General features: G+C 40.4%; 1 long non-coding RNA gene across 4 annotated transcripts in view; it reads right to left on the reverse strand.

Moving 5' to 3' along the window:
- LOC141571141 (uncharacterized) overlaps positions 1-25,043 on the reverse strand; it is a 466,720-nt gene that overhangs the window by 281,035 nt on the left and 160,642 nt on the right. For 3 of the 4 annotated variants that reach the window (XR_016019339.1, XR_016019337.1, XR_016019336.1), the window contains one exon: positions 22,529-22,728. This is a non-coding gene — a long non-coding RNA (uncharacterized LOC141571141). Of the gene's footprint in view, positions 1-11,146; positions 11,275-22,528; positions 22,729-25,043 lie in introns of all 4 variants that reach the window. The other variant, XR_016019338.1, reaches the window with a different exon arrangement.

Genomic DNA, 25,043 nt, shown 5'->3' on the forward strand with positions numbered 1-25,043 from the left:
ACAAGAAACACTTCTGGAGCACCCAGAGCAGGTGACCAGGGAGACTGTGCCAGGGCCCCACAGGGCACCTAATACACAAGGCCACCTGACCAATACTAAGAGACATAGCAGATCTATCTAATACATGAAACAAACAAAGAGAGACAGCCAAAATAAGGAGACAAAGAAATACATCCCAAATGAAAGAACAGAATGCAGAAAAAGAACTAAACCAAATTGAGGTAAGCAACCTACCAGATACAGCGTTCAAAACAATGGTTATAAGGATGCTCAAGGAACTTAGTAAGAACTTCAACAAAGAGGTAGCAAGCATGAAAAAAGGACATAGAAACCATAAAAAAGAACCACTCAGAAGTGAAAAATACAATAACTGAAAATGAAGAATGCATTAGAAGGAATCACCAGCAGACTAGATGAAGCAGAGGATTGAATCAGTGATTTGGAAGACAAAGTGGCAGAAACACCCTATTGAAACAGCAAAAAAAAAAAAAAAAAAAAAAAAAAAAAAAAAAAAAGGATAGTTTAAGAGAACTCTGGGACAACACCAAGCGTAACAACATGTGTATCATAGAGGTACCAGAAGGTGAAGAGAGAAAGCAAGGGATTGAGAACCTATTTGAAGAAATAATGACTGAAAACGTCCCTAACCTGGTGAAGGAAATAGACATACATGTCCAGGAAGCACAGAGAGTCCCAAGCAAGATGAACCCAAACAGGCCCACACAAAGACACATTATAATTAAAATGGCAAAGGTTAAAGGCAAAAAAGAATCCTAAAAGTAGCAAGAGAAAGGCAACTAGTAACTTATAAGGGAGCCCTAATATGATTGTCAGCTGATGTCTCAACAGAAACATTGCATTCCAGAAGGGATTGGCACAAATACTCAACATGCTGCAAAGCAAGGACCTACAACCAATGGTACTCTACCAAGCAAGGCTGTCATTTAAAATCTAAGGACAGATAAAGAGCTTCCCAGACAAGAAAAAGCTAAAGGAGTTCATCACCACCAAACCAGTATTACAAGGAATGTTAGAGGGACTTCTTTAAGATGGAAAAATAATAAAAAATATAAATAATAATATGGAAATAGCTACATATCTGTCATCAATTTCTTTCAATATAAATGGATTAAATACTCTAATCAAAAGATATAGGAGGCCTGAATGGATAAGAAAACAAAACCCTTACATACCTATGCTGTCTACAAGAAACTCACTTCAGATTGAAAAACACCCACAAACAGAAAGTAAAGGGATGAAAAAAGTTATTTCATGAAAATGGAAATTGAAAAAAAAAAATCTGGGGAGGCAATACTTATAGCAGGCAAAATAGACTTTAATACATAGGTTCTAACAAGAGACAAAGAAGGACCCCATAATCCCACTTCTGGTTATTTATCCAAAGAAATCCAAAACACTACTTTGAAGGGACTTCATTGCAGTATTGTTTACAATGGCCAAGATGTGGAGGCAGCCTGACTGTCCGTCAATGGGTGAATGGATAAAGAGGAGGTGGTATATATATACAATGGAATACTGCTCAGCCATGGAAGGGAATGGGTTCTTGCCATCTGTGGTGGCATGAATGGACCTGGAGGTATTGTGCTGAGTGAAGTGTCAGACAGAGAAAAACAGACATAGGGTGATTTTGCTTATATGTGGAATTTAAAGAACAAAATGAATGAACAAACAAAACAAAAACAGACTCACATACAGAAAACATTTTGATGGTTGCCACATGGGAGGGGTGTTGGGGTGTGGGTTAAAAAAGGGAAGAGATTAAGAAGTACAAATTAGTTGTTACAATGTAGTCAGGGGAGTATAAAGTATAGCATAAGGTATATAGCAATTTATACTGTAATAACTATGTATGTTGTCAGATGGGTACGAGATGTGTTGGGGTGATAGGTAGTAGGGGGTTGGGGGACAGAGTGAAAAAAATGAAGAGATTAAGGAGTACAAATTGGTAGTTACAAAATAGTCATGGGGATGTAAAGTAAATCATAGGGAATATAGTCAATGATATGGTAATAATTATGTATAGTGCCAGGTTGGTACTAGTTAGGGGGATCACTACTTAAATTATATAAATGTCTAACCACTATGCTGTACACCTGAAATTAATATAAAATATAATATAAACATTTATATTAGTATAAAAAATTAATATAAAATGTCAACCATAATAGAAAAATTTAAATAGAGGGGAAAAGGTGAAAGGGAATAAGAGGTCCAAATTTCCAGGTATAAAACAAATAAGTCATGGGGATGTAATGTACAACATAGGGAATATAGTCAATAGTATTGTGATAGCACAGTACAACGTCAGATGGTTGCTGGACTTATCATGGTGATCACTTCTTAAGAAATATAAATGTTAAATAACTATGGTGTACTCCTGAAACTAATATAATATTGTATGTTAGCTATATTTTTAATAAAATCTTTTTAAAAGAACACACAATTTCATAAGAACAGACAACAGTTTGCAACACACACACACACACACACACACACACACACACACACACACTACTTCTCCCAAAGAAACCCAGCTAAAACATGCAATACATGTTGTCAAAAACAAAACAAATAAGAATAAGAATAAAACCTCATTCTGGTTACTGCCCAGTTTGTCTCAACAGTGGTGGTGATGGAGGGTACTTGCTCATTGTCCATTCATTCATTAGAGTAGTCATTTGTGACAGGCACTGTTTTAGGAACCAGGGACAATGCCTGTCTTCATGGAGTTTAAAATCAATAGTCCATCATGATCCTTCCCCAGAATTAAATAAATACATATGTTTAAAGCGGGGGAAAGCAAGCTTGTCTCAAAAACTTGAATTCACGTCTCCATTCTGATAAAATAGAACATTTCTAACCTTTAAAGTAATCGTTTTCCATTTCTGCCCATTGAGGCTTAAGAAAAGGGACTGCATCCTGGGTACACATTACATTAGCCAATGCTTGACCATTCTTGTCACACTGTTTATTCTTTGAGATAATCATAGACCACCCATTTAAGGATCCATTGCACTCTTGACCAGGATTTGCTTTTTGTGGGATCTACCTTCTAAGCTATTTGGAAAATAAAAACGTTCACCATTTCAAATCATTTAGTACACCTAATCTGCATGGCATAGACCCACATCTGTACATTAAAATGGTCATTGAGTAATGATCACTTATATTATAGTATTTTCCAGCCGCCTAGGTTGACAGCACCTCTTTACCACTGAATGTTCCTAACGATGTCGGCACTAATGTTTTGTGAGCCTTTCTTTAGTGACAGTCCCTGTGCTGAAATCGTCACACTCACCTTCCTCTTTACTTCTCACAGAGCCCCATGGAGTAACGTCGTCACAGATGAAGATGCTGAGGCTCACTGATCAACCCTCCCACCAGCTAGTCAATCGCAGAGCCAGAAGTTGGGCTCACGATTGCAACTTGTAAGCTAAAGACCCAGGAGAGTCTCTCCTGCGCTGAGGGGCAGGAGGAAAGCAGGAGTTACTGACGATATTTTGAGGTTTGTGGCTTACCTTCACACACACTCTTCACCCTCCAGCCTCGTATGTGCACTCTGATTTACTTAGCCAGGTGTTTTTCAAACAGTAACTTCTCAAGTTCCATTGACTGGAATGGATCTGGCAGTTGGTTGTTTTTCTTTCCTTTTATTTCATTTACATAGAAAATAGAAGACCTTTTCCATACAACACTCAACTGGTTTATGACATAGGCAGTGGCGTGAGGGAACAGGCCTTGATAGCCCTCTTTTATATGCCTCCTTTAAACTACTTGGTTTCCCATTTGAAGGAGAAAAGTGAAAGGGAAAACATTACTTCACAGAAACTAAAGTTATCCTTCTTCAGAAGCTTTACAAATGGATTAGAATCAAACTTAGAGAATTAGGGAGAGAAAGCCCAAACAGGAAGGTTCTAGACGCGACTTCTTCTCCCTTATGGTATCCTACATTCTAGAGAACCTGTATTTCATCCAAGAAACATCACCTCCTCCAAGAGGCCACCCCTGCCTGCTGCCTCCCACAGATGGACTTTGTCTCCTTTATGGGACCCCAAATGACATGTGCTGGGGAGCCAGATTGAAACTCAGCAAAGCCACAAATGGATTTAGGCTCCTCAGGTCTGAACCATCTCCCTTCCACCCACATTTCTTGGGCAAGCCTTTGGACTATAGTCATGTCTAGATTTGTAGAGGTCTTTTCAAGATGTGTCAGGATTTTTCTTGGGTTTCCTTTTCAGCGACATGCTCCAGCCTTGACTCCTCTGTGTCTGAGCTCACTCAACTAAAAGCGTATTTATTTCAGTGGCAATGTTAGAACGTGGGGTGGGGGAGATTCTTTCCGCCCACAGCTCCCTCTAATCTTAGAAGTTCAGAACTCCGAAGCTGATAGATCATTACTCAAGTTGGTGGACCTGACCGGAGGACACAAGCTCTCTCATGATCACTGAGATTTGGCACCATCACAACCTTTTGGATGAAAATAAACTGTCACAGAATCTTCCAGTAGGTTAAAAAAAGAAGTTGAGCTTACATCCTCTTCTTCCTACCATGGTTCAGGACTAGAACTTTGACGCTTCCTTGCCTACAATACTTCTCAGGGGGACCCTGTAAGCAAAGTCATCAAGTGGGTCTCACCACAAACTCTATGAAGAGCTTGCATTCCAGACTGAGCATTAAAATATAAATTATTTGGAAACCACAACTGACAAAAGATGCATAACAATAGCTTGCTTGACTAGCAGATGATATTTGGTGATAGAATATCTATTCTATTCCTTATTTCTAGAAACAAAAATCCTCTCAGATATACTAAATTTTTCGTCAAACTTTTTTTTCCTGTCCCAAAACAGAGTTGGATAAAAGGGACAAAACACACTCCCTCAGGCACAGCAGCTGACACTGGGTGTGGTTTGAAGTTGAGGGGAAAGTGGGTGTCCAGTAAAGGGGTGACAGGCTCTGCAATATCACAATTGGTCAGGGAGAAAATGTAGTTTTAAAAGCTCCACAAGTGATTAGGACTTGTCCACCCATCCTCCCCAGTAGTTCTCTCTTTCTCTCTATCTGTAAAAAAAATAATAATTAAATGAAAAGTATTCACTACCCCCTCCCCCTGCACAAACAACCAAACACCAAGAGGCTACTGAGGCAGCTATAATTAGAACAGATGCTTGAAATAATCATTTATCCAACTAGGCTATATTTACTGGGAAGGGCTGCAAAAAAAAAAACCCTCACATTACTCCGTTAAAAAATGTAGTATACACTACACTGTATACCTGAAGCTGAAGCTGAACAATAATGAATATATATGTGTGTGTATATATATATATATATATATATATATATATATGTGTGTGTGTATGTAATATATATATGTGTGTATATATATATATACACACATATATATTTATTATATATACAGTTACAAGAAGCGGAGTACAGGATTAGGGATAGAGACAGTGGAAACATAATGGCTGTGTGCGATGTCAGAGGGATAGTGGATGGGGGGAGGGAGTTGACAAAGTGTGAAGGATATAAATGATAAATGTCTAACTATTACGTTGTTTTGTGCACCTGAAACTAATAAAATAAATAAATAAATAAATAAATAAATAAATAAATAAATAAATAAATAAATAAATAAAAGAAGAATAGAGACACTCAGACAGTGCCTCACAGGAAAAAGCAAATAGAGGTAAAAAAAAAAAAAAAAAAAGTAATATAACAAATACATCCTACTACCTTTGGGAAGTAATTATTAGGGTCCTACATATGCTACCAAACATAAACATAAATTTATTATTTGTCTTTTAGTGAGTATATCTTATATTTATAAAGCTAGTTTATCAGCCTTTACTAAGAATACATACCATTTTTTTCTCCTTTTCACTAGTATTTTTTAAGTTTTTCTCTTAATGCATTCTCTATCATTTCACCAAATTTGCATGTAAAACTGTTAGACAGAGTAAGATATTTTACTCACACTAGTTTCTTAGACTAGCCCTAAACACAATAAATATTAATGGCCTAGATTTTTAAAAATACTCTAAAATCTGAACATAAATCATCCACTGCTTAATGACTTTCATTTAAATAATTTGTAAATAGATTCATTCTGCCCCACCCTCCCCTCACACCCATATAGAAAAATAAAAACAAATCATTTTTGTTTGAAATAAAATCCTGATATTTGTTGCATTCATAGCTGTTGAAAGTACAACACGGAGTTAGCAGAATGCCCTGGGTGTGAACTGTTGAATTTAAGCCAAATAAATAATGGAGTTGGCAGCTTTCCCAAATTAGAAGCTTGAATTAGACCATTCATTTATGAAGAATCTTACTCCCTGTCTTCATCTTCATTCTTAAGCCATCACCAGAAGTTGGAGGAGCCTGCAGGAGAATTTTCATTCTAGGCCAAGCAGCTCAGCTTTGAGCCTATCTCATTGTGTGCTTGGATCTGGCACAACCAGGAAAAAAGCACGGGATCCACTCGTGTGTTCGTCATTGAAAAGAAAACTTGTTCCATATGTATACACACACACACACACACCGCATTTGTTGTTGTCTGGCCTTCAAACAAGCAACACCACATAGTGATGTCAAGAAAACAGGGAAAGGAAAACTGCAATCTGTTTTTGCTTAAACCTACTTACGAGAGAAAATACATTCAGATGACCTATTCAAAAGGTGTTTTAACTTTATTCCAAGTGGCCAGCAGAACTTGCATGAAATGAACCAATTTTCTACCTTTTCAAAAAATATAAATTATTATATTTTTAATTATAGAATTCATTTTGATCAAGTATCCACATCAATCTCTAAGGAGTTTCATCCTTTTTTCCTAGGTTAAAAAAAAAATCATGTGTCCCAGAAAAGTAAAATAATCAAGTTGAAATCATAATTTTGGGGAAGAGTGTGGTATGTCTCACGGGCACAAGCCCTGTTGGCTTTCAAAGCTACATGTTTTGGGGACCTATCTCTCAGGTGGAAGTCTTAAAAGTGGGATAACATATGTGCAGTTCAAACCCTTGGCTCTTCAGGGGAGAAGCTGGGAGTTGGGAATTCTCTCCAGTTCTGTGTTGCAGCACCAAGACTGGGGTTTATGGTGAGATTGTGTCTCAGCATCTCCTACTTGTTTCAATGTGGGTTTTTTCTCCTTTGTCCCATGTGTTGAGTTCACTTAGTTCCTGGATTTCTTTCAGAGGGAATCGTTCTTTTGTAGCTGTAGATTTGGTGTGTCTGTAGGAAGTGAGTTCAGGAGCCTCTCGCAATGCTATTTTGAACCTGAACCCAAACCACTATTGACATTCAGGAATAACAGAAATTGGGGGAAGGGGAGGTCGGGATAAGAGTTCATAAACACACACATACACACACTCTTGCTTCATCAAAACGGTCACAAAATTTCTCCCCAGCATTCTCATTCCTACAGCTCTCAGACTGAGCTGTTATATGAATCAATAGATTTCATCTACTACTAGCCTATGTATTTGATTTACACAAGTTCACAAAGATTTTGTCTACTTTCCCATGAAACTCACAAGTCAGTTATCCTATCATGGTTCAACAGCCCAATGCCTTGGGCCCACTGGCATCTTGGAGGGCATTGAGAGTCTCTCCCTTCAGTCCACCCCAAAGTACCCCAATCCTGCCATTAGTAAACATCTGTTCCTGCAGTGTCAGCAGCAAATTATTAGGGAAAGCTGAGAACACCCCACTGCTCAGTGTCACTGCACAGCAGTCCTGAATTTATTTCTCTGGGCTGTTGCTTTTTCCAAGTTTACTTATGGCTCTATGACCAGGAGAAGTACACAGTGTTGAAAAGAACCAGGCTGCACACACTGAGGCCACTCGCACATCCAAAGTTGCCTGTGGCTGAATCAGCATTAGGCTAAAACATGTGCAAGAGTAAAGATTTTTTCTTCCCCATAATCCCCCTTCTGTTTGTGAAGTTGGAAGCATGGTTGCTGGCACAGTAGGAAGAGGCAGCGTTTGTCCCGTCCACCTGTGTCCTGAATCTGCTGCCCTGCTGATGACCTCATTACATCTCCATGTACTCAATTCCCATCCCTCAAATTTCCCTCTTCCAAATAGTTCTTATGTGGATGAAGACTGAAATCTGGAGCCAGCCTCTGACTTCAGGAATGCAATATTCTCTTTCGAACTGTTTCCAGAACAAGGGAGCAATGCCAGCTATGAATCTTAGGACGCGGGTCCGACAATTCTCTTCAGGACAAAATAACAAGTTCCAGTCCAGCAAGAATGTATGACTTAAATGAAATTAACTAATGAAAATGCATTAGTATTATACACAGAATATAAACAATATTATTTTTAAAGAAAAAGAAAACTAAATTACCAGCTAGCAGCTTATTTTCAGCCACCCATATAAGAATATTGTCATTGATTAAGATAATAAAGCTAGAATTAATTAGTTAATTAATATACTATTGCTAATAATTTCAGTCATGTTTAAGAGACTCTTCAAAGGCACAATATTATTATTCATGATTCATCTCACTAGTGGTTTCCACTTATGGTCTTTCTACATACTACATACAGAAATGGCAATGTAAAATTAAAGCATCTTCATTAGAAGCCACAAAATAAATATGCCATGTGGCCACACCCATTTTGATTCTTTTTATATGTAAACATAATTGAATGTTGGGTGTCTGGTTTTAATTGTATATTTCCTCTTACAAAATTTTAATTAATTAATATGATACTGACAAATAAACCTTTTTCTTCTCAGCTCTAGATTGATTTGTTAAACTAAAAGGGGAGCTGAGGCGCAAATCCCTGGGTCTAAGTTGGGAGGAAGTGTGGCAAAGGCAGTAAGAGGCTGCTGGAATGGAACGTCAATGTCAGACCCGTTACCAAACTTCTCTGTTACTCAGTTTCCTCATCTATAAAGTAGGAGTCATAATAGTGCCGCCCTCACAGAACTTTTGTGAGGATTTAACAAATTAATATGCTTCAAGTTCTTAGAACAGGAAGCACAGAGTAAATATTAGTTGCTTTTGTAATTTAATGGAATTTTCAACCACTGACTGGACTTTTCCATTGACTGACTCTCAAAACCAACACATGTAAAAGGCACTGCTCTTCTTTTCAGAGTAGCTCCCTCTTCCAACTTCCTCGGGAAACAAAACTCCAGGGCAGTGGAGCCACTATTCCATAACCACAAGAGTACCACCGACATATTTGATTCCTCCTGCTCCTGACTCTTCTTGCCATGCAAACTTTCACCAAAGCCTCTTGATTCTTCCTTCAAAAACGGTCACCTTGTCACTCCCTCTCCATTCCAGCTATGATATTGTGTTATAATAAAAAATATGCATTTGGTCTTTGTCCCTGGTTCCTGGCAATTTGAAGAGACTCTTCAAAGCCACAGTATTATTATTCATGATTTATCTCACTACTGGTCTCCACCTATGGCCTTACTAAATACGAAATACTGCTCTTAAAACTCTTAAAATCCCCTGAGTGACAGGGGTGATAGAAATATCTTTTGTACTTCATAATTAGCCCCTTTCATATACCTGATTTTATGCTGATGACTTGACTCTTAGAGAATGGGGCCTGGCTGCCAGAGCAACCAACCAAGTGATTAGAGGATTGGAGCTTTAGCCCCACCCATCCCCAACCTCTGGGGAGGGGAGAAGGCCTTGGGATTGAGTTAATCACCTATAACCAATGATTTCATCAATCATGCCTACGTAATGGAACTGCCATAAAAATCCTAAACGTAGGGATTTGGAGAGCTTCCAGAGTGATGGACACATCCACATGCTGGGAGGGTGGCACATCCTAGGGACAGAAGGTCTTGTGCTCGGGATGCTTCCAGACATCCCCCTACGTTCCTCTTCATCTGGCTGCTCATTTGTATCTTTATAACATTCATTATAACAAGCAGGTAATAGTAAGTAAAGCATTTCCCTCAGTTCTGTGAGCTGTTATAGAAAATTATCAAACCTAGGGAGGGGAATTGTGGGAACCCCCACTTGTAGCCAAGTCAGACAGAAGTGTGGGTATCCTGGGGACCCACTCCTTGTGATTGGCATTTGAGGTGGGGACAGTCTTGTGGGACTGAGCCCTTCGCCTGTGGGGTCTGCACTAATTCTGGGTACTTAGTATCAGAATCAAATTAAATTATGGGACACCCAGTAGGTGTCCACAAAGAATTGGAGAATTACTCAGTGTGGAAAACCCACACCTTTGGTGTCAAAGTGTTCTGAGGAGAGAAACAGTTTTCCTTCGTAGTGTCCAGTGGAGCCTATGGTTACTTCAAACTTTCGTCTCACCACAGCCTTCTGGTTAGCACCCCCTGCCCAGGAATGCCACCTTCCAGTTTGTCAAAAAGACACTGTCAGCTGTATCTTCTTGAAATGCTGCTGCCATTGTGTCATCGTCCATCTCAAGCTCTTAGCCTGGCACTCAGGACCCTCCACAATCTGTCCCCAAACTACCTTACAACCTGAGTTCTCAGCACTCCTCTGAGTCAATTCACTCCAAATGGGCTGCTCACTAACACCTGTGCTGTGTGGCACTGTTTGCTTCAGTTGCAAGAAGCAAAGCCTCTTTCAGTGTTGCCTTAAGTTGATGGGGAAATGTATGGGGAATACAGAGGCCAGGACTGCATCTCAGCAGCCATGTGTCTTTGCCTGACACATAGGGTTGCCAGAGAAAATACCACACAGGGGGCATACCTACTCTGAGTCATTTGTTGCTTGTCGGAAATTCAATTTTAACCGAGTATCACATTGTAGTTTGTGTTATGTCGCTGTTATTGTTTCGGTTTTTGTGCCAGGAATTGACTGCTTAACGCTAACTCATGGTGGGGAACAGTTGTGGGGGTGCTGGAGACAGGACTTGAGGGGCCTAGGCCACAGGGGAGGGGACACTCAGGGGCTCAAGGCAGCAGCTATACTGGTGTTTTAATTATCTCCTGTGGTGTAACAAACCTTCCCAAAACATAACAACTTAAAAAAACAATTTATTCTTTCTCATAATTTTTGCAATCTGGCCTGGTTTCATCTGTGTGGTTTTTCTACTTCAGGTGTTGTATACTGGAGTAGGAATGTCTAAGATGGCTTCGTCATTCACATGACTGGTGCCTTACCTGGGATTGATGAAGAGGCGGGACCTGGTTGAACATCACTCTCTCCATGAGACCTCTCCCCACAGCTAGCTTGGTTTCCTCAGTGCTGTGATCTCTGGATATTTGGCTTTTTCTATGATGGATGGCTTCTAAATGGTAGAAGCAGAAACTATCAGTTTTCTTACGGCCTTGGCTCAGAAGTCTAATAGCTCCCCTTCAGAGCACTCTCCTTGTTCAAGTAAATCCCAAGGCCAGGCTGATGCAACAAAAGGAAAAGACTTCACCTCATGATGGGTGGCAGCAAAAGACTGTGGCCATCTGAAGCAAATATCTACTACAATCACTGTAGATGCATTTAAATATGTTAACACTGATACAGCAGTATACGTGCACAGAGGCTGAACATCAGGCAAGCACATGCTTCTTCTTTAGGTGACCGTTGCAATTTTACATTTGTTATTTATTTCCTTAGACTCTCCAAGATGGCAGACACTGACTGTGTTTGCTCTAGTGTCAGGAGTAGTGTCTGTCATATTGCAGCATTTGATTAGTATTTGTTGAACGAACGAATGAATGAATGAATGAATGAATGAATACCCCTTTAAAAAAACAGCAGCCAAAATCATCACTGAACTGTTTCAGTGACTGAAATGCTTCAACTCTTGCGTGGCGAAAACTTGATAAACGGTTTTAAAGGGGGAAAAATCAGAATGTTTAGCATCAGAGTTCTCCCTGGCAGAAGAACTAGTTTTGCTTAAAGGCACTAGAATGCATATTTTGGCACCAGTACCAGGTGACTGTGGGAGGCAAGGGGGAGGGGATTGAACAAAGAAAGAAAGACTTAATACAATAGGTTTCTCCCTGCCTCCCTGTTGTATGGATGTTCTTAGCACCCAGCACAGGTTCCCTACAACTGATAAAATCATCAATAAGAGGAGCCACCCACTACAAGGACTTGACCTCCCAGGAAGGCTCTCCTAGGCAGGTATGAAAGTCTCCTTCCAGCTTGGAATTCTTAGTGTGTGGTAAAGGTTTTACTTGGGAGGCAGCCTGGGGTAAAGAAAAGAATAGGAGTCAGAAAAACTTGAGTTCCCTTCCAGCTTTGCCACAGTCTAAGGAATGGCCCCCGGCAAGTCACTTCTCCTTGCACTCAACTGCCCTTCAACGTCTGCTGGAGGCTCAGCAAACTTCAAATATCAGTCCCTCCACACCAGCTTAAGTAAGTCACGCTGGTTGTTGTCACAGGACATGACAATCCCACCCTTCCAACCTCTTTGACCCTATCAGTAATGCCCACCCCCAGCCCTGATAATCTGAGATGCATCACTGATTTGGCCCGCGTTTATCCACTGCCTCTGCTTGTTCACCAGGCATCTCGGTGTTTGTATCCAGGGTCTCCTACCTCCTGTCTCCATTCCAGGCCCCCTGCCACTTCCCATTCTAGGTCCTCTGGGAACACTTCTATGTCTTGGTTCACTGAAGCCACTGAAGCTTACGCTCCCAGGCCACTCACTCAGGCAACTTTGCAAAGTCCGGAAGAGAAGAGCATGTGACTTTCAAGGTTAAGTGTGTATAAGGCATTATCAACACCATTGGTTGTAGCCACTGTCATTTTCCACCCATTTCCCTGCCTCATGTTGAATAGTAGCAGGGTGACTGTGGGTAGTGTATGCTGCACTGATAAGGGGAAGTTAACTGGGGATATATTTAGTTTGGGTTTAGTAGACTAGGTTTATGTGTTTCACTTCAAGGTAAACCTACATTGGTTAAAAGCAAATAGTGAGAATTAGGAACTGTTTGGACTACACTCAGAATATTTTTTTTAAGCAGTAATATATTAAAAATAAAAGATAAATTGTGGATGAAAGTAATGAATAGACTCTTGGAATATCTGATAATTTGATTAATAATTCAAATCATCTGGACACATTGGAAACAATTTTAATTTCTTAATGATTTGACACAAAATACTGACATCAACAAATTTAGCACAAAACTCATGATATACATTACAAAGAGGATAGTGACAACTGTTTTAGGAGTGTCATGAATGAAAAGTGTATTTGAGTTTAGCCAACACACAAGGAAACTTGAAATCTTACCCGGAGATCCTACAACTCATTTAAGAAACAAACTGGAAGGTGGTTTCTTCCATTTTAGCAACAACCTTAAATCTTTACATGGCATTACCAATAGCAAGTTGTCAAGCTGAAAGGAATTTTTTAAACTACCAATTAAAAAATATTTTTGATCCACCGTGTTGAAGAAAGATCGTATTATCTTTCTATCAACACTATAGAAAGTGACATACAAAATCATTGCCAGGTAAAAAGGCTTTTGAAAAAAATGTTTCGTAGGGGTGTGCCAGGCAGTTACTTAAAATGTTAGTATTTTTCTTCCTAAGTTTGTCTTAGTACCTTTGTATGCCTTTTCTTAAAGAGGGATCCCGAAGTGCACAAGTATCACGCCACTTAAAGTCTGATCTATTTTGCCAATAGCCATTACCCCTTCCTCTCTCCTAAAAGAATATAAATTTTCAGGGACCCACTTTCTTCTGTATAACCACGGGTCTCAGGGGAGATGGTTCCAACCTCAGTCTCATGGGTTTGCCATCCTTCCCCCAGCAATTGCCTTAGGTGTACGCATGTGATATAATTCTGATCAATGGATAAGAAAGATCTAAAGGGGATTTGGGGAAAGGTCTACTTCTTTGATTAAATTTTCAAAAAGCCATTCAGGGTGGGATGCCTTATCTTTGTCATCTGGACATTGTTGTGTTTGGATGTGATGCCTGGAATTGTAGCAGCCGTCTTGTGACCATGAGGAGAGCCAGCCTCAGAACAAGCCATCAGAGAATGGCAGAAGGAAAAAAGCCAACCTAGGCTCTACATTCAGATTTCTATGTGAAGTCATAATATATGTTTCTCTTTGTTAAATCAATGGAATCAAGTTTTCTATTACTTGTTTAAAGTATCTCAGCTGATACACTTACTCTCATAGCTTTTTGTTTCCTTCAAGTTTCTTATGGGTGATTTTCTAGATTCTCTGCAATCTTACCCTACCCTATCCATCCTACCATATTTCTCAGGTCTCCCAATCACACACCCTCTAATCTTAACGAGACACACTATGTGTACTCCTTCCCACGTTGTTATGCTCACAATTTCCTGTCTAGTTTGCCCTCCCTTTAACCCTCAGAGTACCATATCCAACGCAAGCTGTGAGATCCACATGAAGCCTTTTCTGATTAATTCAGCTTACTCATCTCTCTCTTCAATATATTTCTATAACTTTCATAGCTCTTTGTCATATAATACGGCACATATTTTTATATATTTCACAGGACCAAAGTCACCTGCAAAAAGGTTCATGTCAGCCCAGGAGCAGTCGGGTCCCTTTGTATCCCTTGGTGTCTTCAATTAGATAACATCCTGCCTTTCTTTACTTCACTGTATGGTAAGATCCTTCTCAGGGAAGTTGATACTCATTTGAAAAACTGAAATACCTGACAGGTTCTTTTAAATAGAAGACATCGTGGAAAATTATATATAACCAGTGTATATTTTTTTGAGGATCCTTGTGGGCTAAGGTCATTGAGAACATCCATAGATGAAGTGGTAGAGGAAGCCAGTGACCTACCTCCCAGTCTAAAAAGATGCGCACAGTACTGAGTTCCCATGTGTACAAGAGGAAGTAATGGACGCTGGATCCCAACTTCAGTGTCTGAAGGATGTAACCATACTGACTACCTAACACAAAGGGGGTAGTGGCTGGCTCGTTTATTTTGTAAAGACAGTCTACCGCAAGCCTAACTCCAGCCTCACTGGCCATGCTTTGCCCACCAAACCAATGATGACTTTGGAAACTCTTGAGTTGTGCTGTCCAATATGGCATCCACTAGCCATATGTAGCTCCTTAAACTTTAAATATTATTTAATTATACTTAAATACAATTGAAAAACTAGTTCCTTGGTTGCACTAGTTACATTTCAAGGGTTCAATGACCAAATGTGGCTAGTGGCTACCATAATTTTACACAACAAATATAGAATATTCCCATCATCACACAAAGTTCTACTGGATGGTTAAATTTTAGAAGGCCCAGATTTGAGAGCAGGACACCATCTTGGAGGTGGTGTTATCAAAAGAATAGAACTTGAATCTGACAAGTCTCTATGATTTATAGGAAATGTAAAGAATGGAAGAACATATTCAACTACATGACAGAGATACAGTCAGCAAAATGTAGACTGTGGGAAATTTAATGAGAAAAAGGAACCAATGTCTTAAAAAGATTTCAAGGGGAAAAAAAGACAGAGGGGGAAATCTATAAATTAGAAATATCAAACAAGGAAAAGGTATGGATCTTATTAGAATCAATTCAAATACAAAATTATAAAAGTATGTATAATAAGTATGAGACAATTGGAATTTCAGCATTGCATAATTGATATTAAGGATTGACTTTTTTATAACTTTATTTTAGGTATGATAATGGTATTGTGGCACAGTAAAATATTCTTATCTTTCAGGAATGCATAGCGGAATATTTACAGAAGAAATAATATAATGTCTGGGTTTTGCCTTGAAATAATTCAGGAGGGAGGATAGATGGGTGTGAAAATCAAATAGGCCTGACCATGGGTTGATGATTATTGGTTCTGGGTGACACAAGTATTAATTTTATTATTCTGACTACTTTTTCTTTCGTTAAAAATTCTCCATAGTGAAAAGTTAAAAAAAAAAATTAGAGTAAGGCAGGACCATGGAGAAAAAGGTTACAGAAAGGCCTCGGAATTCTTCCTCCAGGCACTTACTGCGGATATTGCATTTGGCCTTGGCCTTTCCAGTCAGTCATTGGAGAGGCTCTGTTTCATGTACAGCCCTGAATGAAGGCATCTGGAAGCCAGAGCAAAGCAAGGGGTGGAAAATGAAGCCTGGTGGTATGGACAAACCTAGACCACTCCCAACTTGTGGATATGAATGCCTCAAACCCAATGGCTATGGGAAGCAAAGAAAGAGGAAATGCAGTGCACCAAAAAAAGTGAAGTTTGGGTAATTCATCCGAATGCTTGTGTACGAACACCTACTAAAGTGAGAAATAACCTTACACGCCACACCAGAGTATGGGCTCTGAGAGAACAGAAAAGTTGGTCTTATGGACTTAATATTTGTGTTCCTGTGTCCCTCCAAAATTTATATGTTGAAGCTTTATACCCCAATGTGATGGTGTTTGGAGATGGGAATTTGGGGAGGTGATTAGGGTTGTTTAAGCCACACAGCCTATGGATTTATCTTAAGGCAGCTTGAGCTAGCTAAGACAGTTGGCCAGGAAAGAGGTTGTTATTTCAGCACGGTCAGCATTAATATCCCAATGTGCTTTGACTCTACAGATAACGGGTGAGACCTCTGAGGGAGGAAAGAAAGTGACAAAAGTAGTGAACTAATATTTGCTAAGTGCTTACTAAAACTGCTGCTTTATGAATGTAGCTGGCTATTTTATAAGCTATAACAATATATGTTTTTCCTCTTGTATTTCTCTTTTCCCTTCTGTGCTTGTTGCCTTGGGGGAGGGGAAATAGAGGCAATCTAAAAATCCTTCTGACCACCGTCTTACAGGAATGAAGCCACAAGACCTTAGGAAATTCAAGAGCAGAGACCAGATCTTGGTCAGAAGCAGGGGCTGCAGCAGGACTCTTCCTCCAGGTATCCAGAGGAGAGAGGAGGGAAGAGAGAAAGATCTGTAGGCCTGTCCTAGAAATACCACAAGGAAGGAGGCAGGACCCAGAAAAGAATGGCTACATATCTACTAAGGCAGAACAAATCCCATGAGCCCCCTGAGGGTCTATTATCTGAGTGGGACCTGGAAGCATTCAAGACATCCAGGGGGGCTATTGAGACATAGTTCTCCCCTCTCTCTAGGTGGTGACCTACATGCCCTCTCCCCACCTAACTTCTGTACTACACGGATCCTCTGGGAGGGATTTGAAAGAGGAAGACTAAGCTTAGAATGTCTGTTCACTCAGGTGAGGGAAATCTCAGAGTTTAAAACTAAAGTAAATGATAAATCATGGAAAGGAAGGCAGTGATTTTTCTCAAACACCTGAGTTGGAGACTGATTCGTAACATAAGATAGATAGGTCATCTCATGCGCTTTAATCCTCCAAAAACCTTGTGAGGTCAAAGTCTTCTGTTGTATGTTATTTATCCTTTCAATCATTCATTCTACCCATAGGTGTGGACCCACTCGGGGTTCTAGACATTCTGCCTGGAGTTGGCAAGGGCAGGAAACAAAAGTGACAAAGTATCTGTCCTCCTACAGTTTACAGCCCAGTGGGGATAACAAAATATAAACAACGAAACAAAGAAACAAAATCAGTACAAACTGTGATAAGCGTTGCTCAGATAATAAACTGGATGACGTGATACAGAATTCCCGTCCCGTCCCGTGAGCAGGGTAGAGTACATGGGGAAGGCCTCTCCAAGGATATATTGTGTGAGCTAAGACCTACAGAAGAGGAATAACCTAGTCATGTAAAAAGTTGGGAGATAAAATAGAAGGGAGAGGAACTGCAAAGACTTGAGCACATGTTCGAGGAAGGAAAGAAAAGCAGTGTGATTGGCCTAAAAAAAAGGAGGGGAGGCTGGAGGGAGAAGTCAGATGATTCAGAATCTTGCAGAGTAAGATACAGAGTTTGAATTTTATTCTTAAAACAATGGGAGCCATGGGTTAGTTTTTAGTAAGGGATTTGCCTACAACCAGTGTACGGATTAAATGAGTTAATACATGTAATGAATTTCGAACAGTGGCTGGTGTAGACAGCACTATAAAAGTATTCTTATCCTTATTCTCGTTATTAATGTTGGGTTGAAGAAGGGTCAAGCATGGAAGCAAATGGACCAGTTGGGAGGCCATTTCTGAAGTTCTTATTGGTTCCTGAAACAGGGCGGTGGCTGTGAAATTGGAGAGAAGTGGGATGTATGTAACAAAATGTAAGTCAGAGGTACAATCAATAGGACTTTCTGATGACAGAGGGAAAGAAAGGAATGAAGGATTCCTAGGTTTCTGTCATAAACAGTCAGATGATATATTAGTCAAGCTGAAGAGGACTGCAGAAGAAAGCCATTTAGGAGAAAAAGCCAAGAGTTCCATTTCATTCTGTTGAATTTGAGATGCTATCAGATATCTAAACGGAAGTGTCAAGTATGTTCTCATCCTCATTGCACAATGAGAAAACTGAGGCTCCTTAACAATGAGGAAGTGGAAATTTAGAAGAACTGAATCATCTACTCAATGTTGAACATCTGTTAAGAGGGAGAGTGAAAACTGGGACTCAGGCTAAGACCCCTTCACAGCCAGACATCTCATCCCCTCACAGCTAAACACCCTTAGAAGGGCTTGTTCCTTGTTGGTATAACCGAGTCAGCTACAGCAGCACCGTCAGTATAAGCATCGACAAGATGCCTGCAGGGGGCTAGACTCCCAGAAATTCTAGGCAAGGGCTTAAGCCAGCACCAGAGGCCATGAAATGTGCCCCAGTTCTCTGAGTCCTGTGGGCAGATAATTTGCCTGGGCAAGAAGGAAAAGCCAAGCAAGAACTGTACACATTTAAGGAGAGGAGCATTAGCTTGCTGGGCCTTAGTTTCTTGATCTGCAAAATAGGAACAGAAATCTAATACATGCAGTTTCAGGCTGCTATAAAAAAATTATTTTTAAAGCGAGAAACAAAGAGCAGGAGACATATTTTACAAGTCTTCCAGAGCTGTGTGTTCTTTTAACCCTTGCCACAAAATTAAAAATGAAACTAGACCAGGGGCTGGTGGGAGAGAGAAAGGGAGAGTTATTATTTCATAGGTACAGAGTTTCAGCTTGGAATGATGAAAGAAGTCTGGAAATGGATAGTTGTGATGATGGCTTTACAAGGAGAATAAGCTTAAAGTCACTGAATTGTACAGTTAAAAATGGTTAAAATGGTAAATCTTATGTTATGTATATTTTGCCACAATAAAAAATTAAAGTAGACATTTGCTTATATGATTGACTAGAAGTTAGATTAACATACTTTTACTGTGTTTGTCTTATATGGAACTAGGCGATGAGTCAGTGTCATTTGTTATCCCCACACCCTTTGGATGAGGGAGGACTAGTTTAAACTTGGATAGCAAAGGTGCTAGAACCAAGAAATAAGCTATAAATAAAACCATGACAACTGTCTTTTTTTAAAACTTGAATTAGAGGCTACATTTCAAATTGCATCTTATTTTATCTAAACAGGATCACATTTTGTAAGTAAGCATCTGTCTGCATTAGTTTATGATCCCCTCAGGGCCACGATATGCCTTTGCCTGTCTATTCAGAGGACTCTCAGTGCCTCATATATGAAAATACTGTTACATTATTGGGAAAGTTGACTAGAGAAATCTAATGTAACTAGAGAGAAAGAGCTAGAATGCCCACCACCCAAAACCTTTATGGAACCACCAGAAATTAAGGACTACATTCAAACGGAGGTCAGATTAAATTAAATGTAGCTTTCCAGACTTTCAATGCCAGTCAGCTTTCTTCTGATTCAGAGAGCTTTCTTGTTCCTTTTTAAAAAAATTTTTAAAAATTTTAATTGTGAATAATACATATAATCATAAATTTACCATCTAATCCTTTTAAGTGTATAGTTCAGTAGCGTTAAGCATATGCACATTGTTGTACAACCAATCTCCAGAACTTTTTCATCTTATAAAACTGAAACTCCATACCCATTAAACAGTAACTCCCCATTCCCCCCATCCCCCAACCCTTGGTAACCATCATTCGACTTTCTGTCTCTGAATTTGACAACGTTCAGTGCTTCATGTAAGTAGAATCCTACAGTATTTGTCCTTTTGCGACTGGCTTATTTTACCTAGCATAATGTCCTCAAGGTTCATGCATGGTGCAGTATGTGTCAGAATTTCCTTCCTTTTTAAGGCTGAATAATATTCCATTGTATGGATAAACCCCATTTTGTTTATCTATTCATCTGTTAAGAGACACTTGGGTTATTTCTACCTCTTGGCTATTGTGAATAATCTATCAGGAACAGGGGTTTACAAGTATCTCTTTGAAATCTTGTTTTCAATTCTTCTGGGTATATAGCTAGAAGTGGAATGGCTGGATCAATATGATAATTCTACATTGCTAAGGTTACCCAGATGGTAAGATTTTTTTGGTGAGATGCTTATTGGTATTTATAGCTCCTCTCAAATCATTAAAACTCAGTAGAAGCCATGCTACTGTCACTCAGTACATACCACATTTAACTATGTATTACAGCAATGCTTCCCCCCCACAATAGTACTAGCTTCTCTTTTTAACCCAGTCTTCTAAACATAACCAACAGATATTAATAATTTATTAGGCTAATTTTCCCATATGATTATTTATTGAGTGTCTGTCACAGGTAAATGTTAAGTGATTTACATACTTTATTTTATTTAATCCTCTCCAGGAGGAATTCCCTTCATTTTACAGGTGAGATAAACCAGGGCTCATAGAGGTTAAGAATTTTACCAGCCTTCCCATAGCTGGTAAGTACCTGAAATAGCACTTACCAGGCCTAGCAATAAATTCTACCCACAATACTAGCAATACAGGTGGTTTCAAATACAATACAAATACCTAGAACTTCCAGAGCACAGCCTGATTACTCTATGAGCTAAGGCTTTGTCTCAAAGCGTGGCCTGCAATTTAGTAGTATCAGTCAGCATCACCCAGAGCTTGTTAGGAATGCAGATCCTCAGGCCCCACCCGGGTTCTGCTGTATCAAAGTCTCTGGGGTGGGGGCCAAGAGCACACCTACTCAGCAGCTCTTTAGAGGATTCTGATGATGTCTGGATTTTGAGAACTCCAAGTTTAGAGGGAACCCAGACGCACTAACATGTGACCTTGAGGATGACCCTCCCGCGAACTCTCTCAATCCTCAGCCCATGGTAAGTGTTCTATCTTGTCAGAAGGGACACAGCCTCAGAGAATTCAGGCAGACCTGGAACTCAAACCCCGGTCCATTAGCCTCCACACTTCCTGTTGTTTCCGCTGCCCTCATGCCTTTGCTTGCTATGAACACAAACTCGCAGCAAAGAGGGGTTGTTCCATTTCCCCTGGGGCTTCCTGCACCCTGTGGATTGTGTTTCAGCTCTCCAAGTTGGCAGCACGCTTCAGCATGCCCCGGAGACCACAATCGCTTCAGTCCCTCCGTGGAGGTTATGCAATACACTTAAAAAACAGAAAAGACAATAGCTTGCTCACCTAAAGGTCAACTTTTTGCTTATGATAATTGCTTTTTTTTTAAACTGAAGAGAATGCAATTTAAAAACAAATGGGTCCTTCATCCGAGCCTTCACAGGTCTGTGGATTGCCTGTAGTCTTTGGCATGTGTACGTCTATTAGTGACATTGGATGTTGGCCCATGTGCTTCCCGAATCCTCCTGCACCCAAGGCGGCCATGGTCCCGCAGGCCTATTTAGTTTGTGCAGTGGAGGGGACACAGTTCCCGGGGTTAAGAGCTGGCAGTGGGGCACACAGAGCCCCGCTACCCCCACCAGGGACAGTCATTCAGAGCTCCATGTGGGTCTCTTTTGTGCAGTGGGTGAGGCTTCCCACTATGCGTTCCGGTGACTTGGAATGCCAAGGGCCTAAACTTAATTAACTTTTCTGGGGCCTGGACGCTTCCATCTCAGCCCGCATCCTGCTTCATGGGGCGGCAGGACGAAAGTGCTCCCTGCATAAACAGAAGGCCAGGGACCTTAGTGGGAGCGTTGGCAAATACAACAGGGCCAGTGGCATCCTCATTAAACTCTGATTAGCAAGTGGACTTGATCCAGGCCAAATCAGACCTGAATGAGATTTCTTTCTTTCTTCTTTTTTTGCAGCCAGTTGATCAGATGTAGGCAATTAAGAACCCCCACACCTCCAGCCCTTGTATTTTTTTGAAGCGGGGAGCTCATACCAGTCAAGCCATAAAGACGCTATTGTCCTAAGAACAATATTCCCCACTAATCTCACTTCTGGCAATTTACTTTTTCTTCCCAAGCAGATTTAGAAACTTGAAAAAAAAAAAAAAAAATCCTTGAAAGAGTACGGGGGAGGAATACTCCATGGTATCTAATCCCATTGCAAAGTGGGAGTTTTCTTGTTCCATTCAGCTTTTCTTCGAATGAGCCCTGGATAAATAAACTTCTACTGCATCGCCACATTGATGTGGAGACTGTAAGGGTCCAATTATGCATATGGGGCGTGTGCATTCTGGTTTGCAAATCAAACACAAAGAGGGCAGCACAAGCGCTCCCTTGTAATCACTTCTCACTACAAATTTACAAACCTGTGAGGTGAGACTGGCTTTTGTTAAAGTGTTTAAAAGCAATTATTACCTTTCTTTAATTTTCTGGTGGTAATTAGGCTCATGAATCCAGTCCAACCTGGTCTGTGCCTCCAAGGCTTGCTTGCCGCTCCCAGTGTCTGTGCGGTGAGGCGAAGGGATCCTTGCGGGGGCGCCTGAGAACTCCACAACTTTTCCAGCCTGAGGGCCGAGAAGTCTGACAGGCAGACACTGAGAAGCTGTGTCCTTTTGCTTTTAAAGAGAGAAGATAAAAGACAACAGAGAAGATGAGAAGAGTAAAGGGAAGGCAAAAAACAGAAACACCGAAACTTAGGGTAGAAGGAAAAAAAGGTAACCAAACGTTGAGACAGAAAAAAAAAAAGATGGTGTGGATTATCTACAAGGAAGTCGAAAAGGAGAGTCATCGCACTGTTGTTACTGTGTTCACACTTTTCTACTCACAGGATTCCTGTTACTGAGCACAGGGCCTCTAGGCCCCCAGACCTCAATGCATTGTGCTTTTGCAATGAATGAAGAAGCTAAGAGTCTCTCTGAAAAGAAAAACCAAAGGGGAGAGAAAGCAAGAGAATCCAAAAGTTCTGAAAAATAGCCAACCAAAAAGCTACACCTTTCACCCAGCCCCGGAGGTCAATCAACTTGGCAGACAAGAGAGACCTGGGAAAGAACTACCAGCAGCTTGAGCCTGGCCAGACCCTATGGAGAGGCTGGGCCAGGAATCCCACTGCTCGTCTCCCAGTCTATGACAGTGCAGAGCACAGCACCATTCCTGGTGGCTGGATCCATCTCCTGGAAGGCCAAAGGTGACATCCTTTAAGGTCTCTGATAAGGACAAACTATTCTTCAATAGTTGAACTATGGAGAATGAGGATGATTGTGCCTATCTGAGGGCAAAGGTGGAGTCAGCTGTAGGGAACTGGCAAGGAACTAGACTGGGAGTCAGAGGTAATCTGTGTTACTATGGACAGAGCCGGAGTAAAAAGGAAGCAAGGTGCGCTATCTCACTAAGGTCCATGGAAATCCAAGAGACAGGGGCAGTTCCAAGGCAGTGAGCAAATAAGAGGTGGGAGTTATCTGCTCTATAGATGTAAACTGTGTCTTTCCTCATCAGGTGCATCCTTCTCTCCCAAGCTAAAGACAAAGGACCTATCCCTTATATAATACAGGGTTCTTAGTCATTTAGGCCTGGGTTCAGATCTTGGCCAGTTATTTACCAGCTGTGTGATCCCGATAAAATTCCTTACTCTCTATAAACCCTAGTTTTTCTCACCTATAAAATGAAGAGAATCCCTCCTGGAGAGGATTAAATAAAGTATGTAAACCACTTAACACATATCTGTGACAGATACTCAATAAATAAGGGAAAATTAGTTTAATAAATTAATAATGTCCGTTTATTACATTTAGGAGACTGGGTTAAAAAGAGAAGCAAGTCTGTTTCCAAGAAAAATAGCAATCTAATTGAGAAAATAAATGTAAATATCTATAAGTATATGTGTATATATGTATATGTGTATATATATACATATATACACATATATATGTATATATATACATATATGTGTATATATATATATATATATATATATATATATATAGAGAGAGAGAGAGAGAGAGAGAGAGAGAGAGAAAGAAAGACAGATGAAAGCATTGCTGTAATACACAGCCAAATGCAGTATGTACTGAGTGATGGTAACATGGCTTCCATTCAGCTTCCACTGAGTATCAATGATTTGATAGGAGCTGTAAATACCAATAAGCTCCTCATCCAAAAATTTTACCATCTGGGGTGACTTAAGCAATGTGCTACAAGGCTGAATGGGATAAGAGGCAAAGGAGTTGAACAAAGTAATGCAGGAGCATTGAGGAAGGAGAGATTAGTTCCAGATAGGAGGATTAGGAAAGGCTTTAGGTTGGAGCTGGCATTAAACCAAGACCTGAAGATAGGTAGAAATAAGAAGAAAGGGCATCCTGAGGGGAGGGAAAAGAATAAATGCAGGAAAGGCAAGGTATGCCTGGGAAATGGTGAGCGATGCTGCCTTCCGAGAGGGAGGCTGTGTTGATGGTTAGGTGAAAGGTGAGCTCATTTGCCATGATGAGTTGGACCTTTATTTTGTGGGTGGTGGATAGGATAAAATTGTTGGACTAGTGTTACTCCAGGGACACACGTGTGGATAGGAAGTGGGGAGAGACCAAATGCCAGGGACAAGCAGAGGGTTTTGCAGCAAGAGAAAGGACATTAACCTAAAACAGGACAGTGGGAATGCACAGCAGGGTGTGGCTATGGACACATGGGGGAACTGTCATCAATAGAGCTGGTGATATGTTGAATGTCAGGGGTGAGATGGTGGGAAGAGTTGTAGAGAACATTGGAATCTGAGGCTGAATCATCAGACGAGCTGGGATACCACAAACACTGAGATTGGAAGGGAATTGAGAAGGGAGACATAGTGATTTTGGAACCTCTTAAGTCTGAAATGACAGCATTTCAGCTCATCACATATCAGGTGCTGCTGTTATATATATGGCTTGAATCTCATATCAGAAAT

The sequence above is a fragment of the Rhinolophus sinicus genome, chromosome 16 (genome assembly GCF_057876585.1).
Source record: "Rhinolophus sinicus isolate RSI-liver-muscle chromosome 16, RSI-T2T, whole genome shotgun sequence".
Lineage (NCBI taxonomy): Eukaryota > Metazoa > Chordata > Mammalia > Chiroptera > Rhinolophidae > Rhinolophus > Rhinolophus sinicus.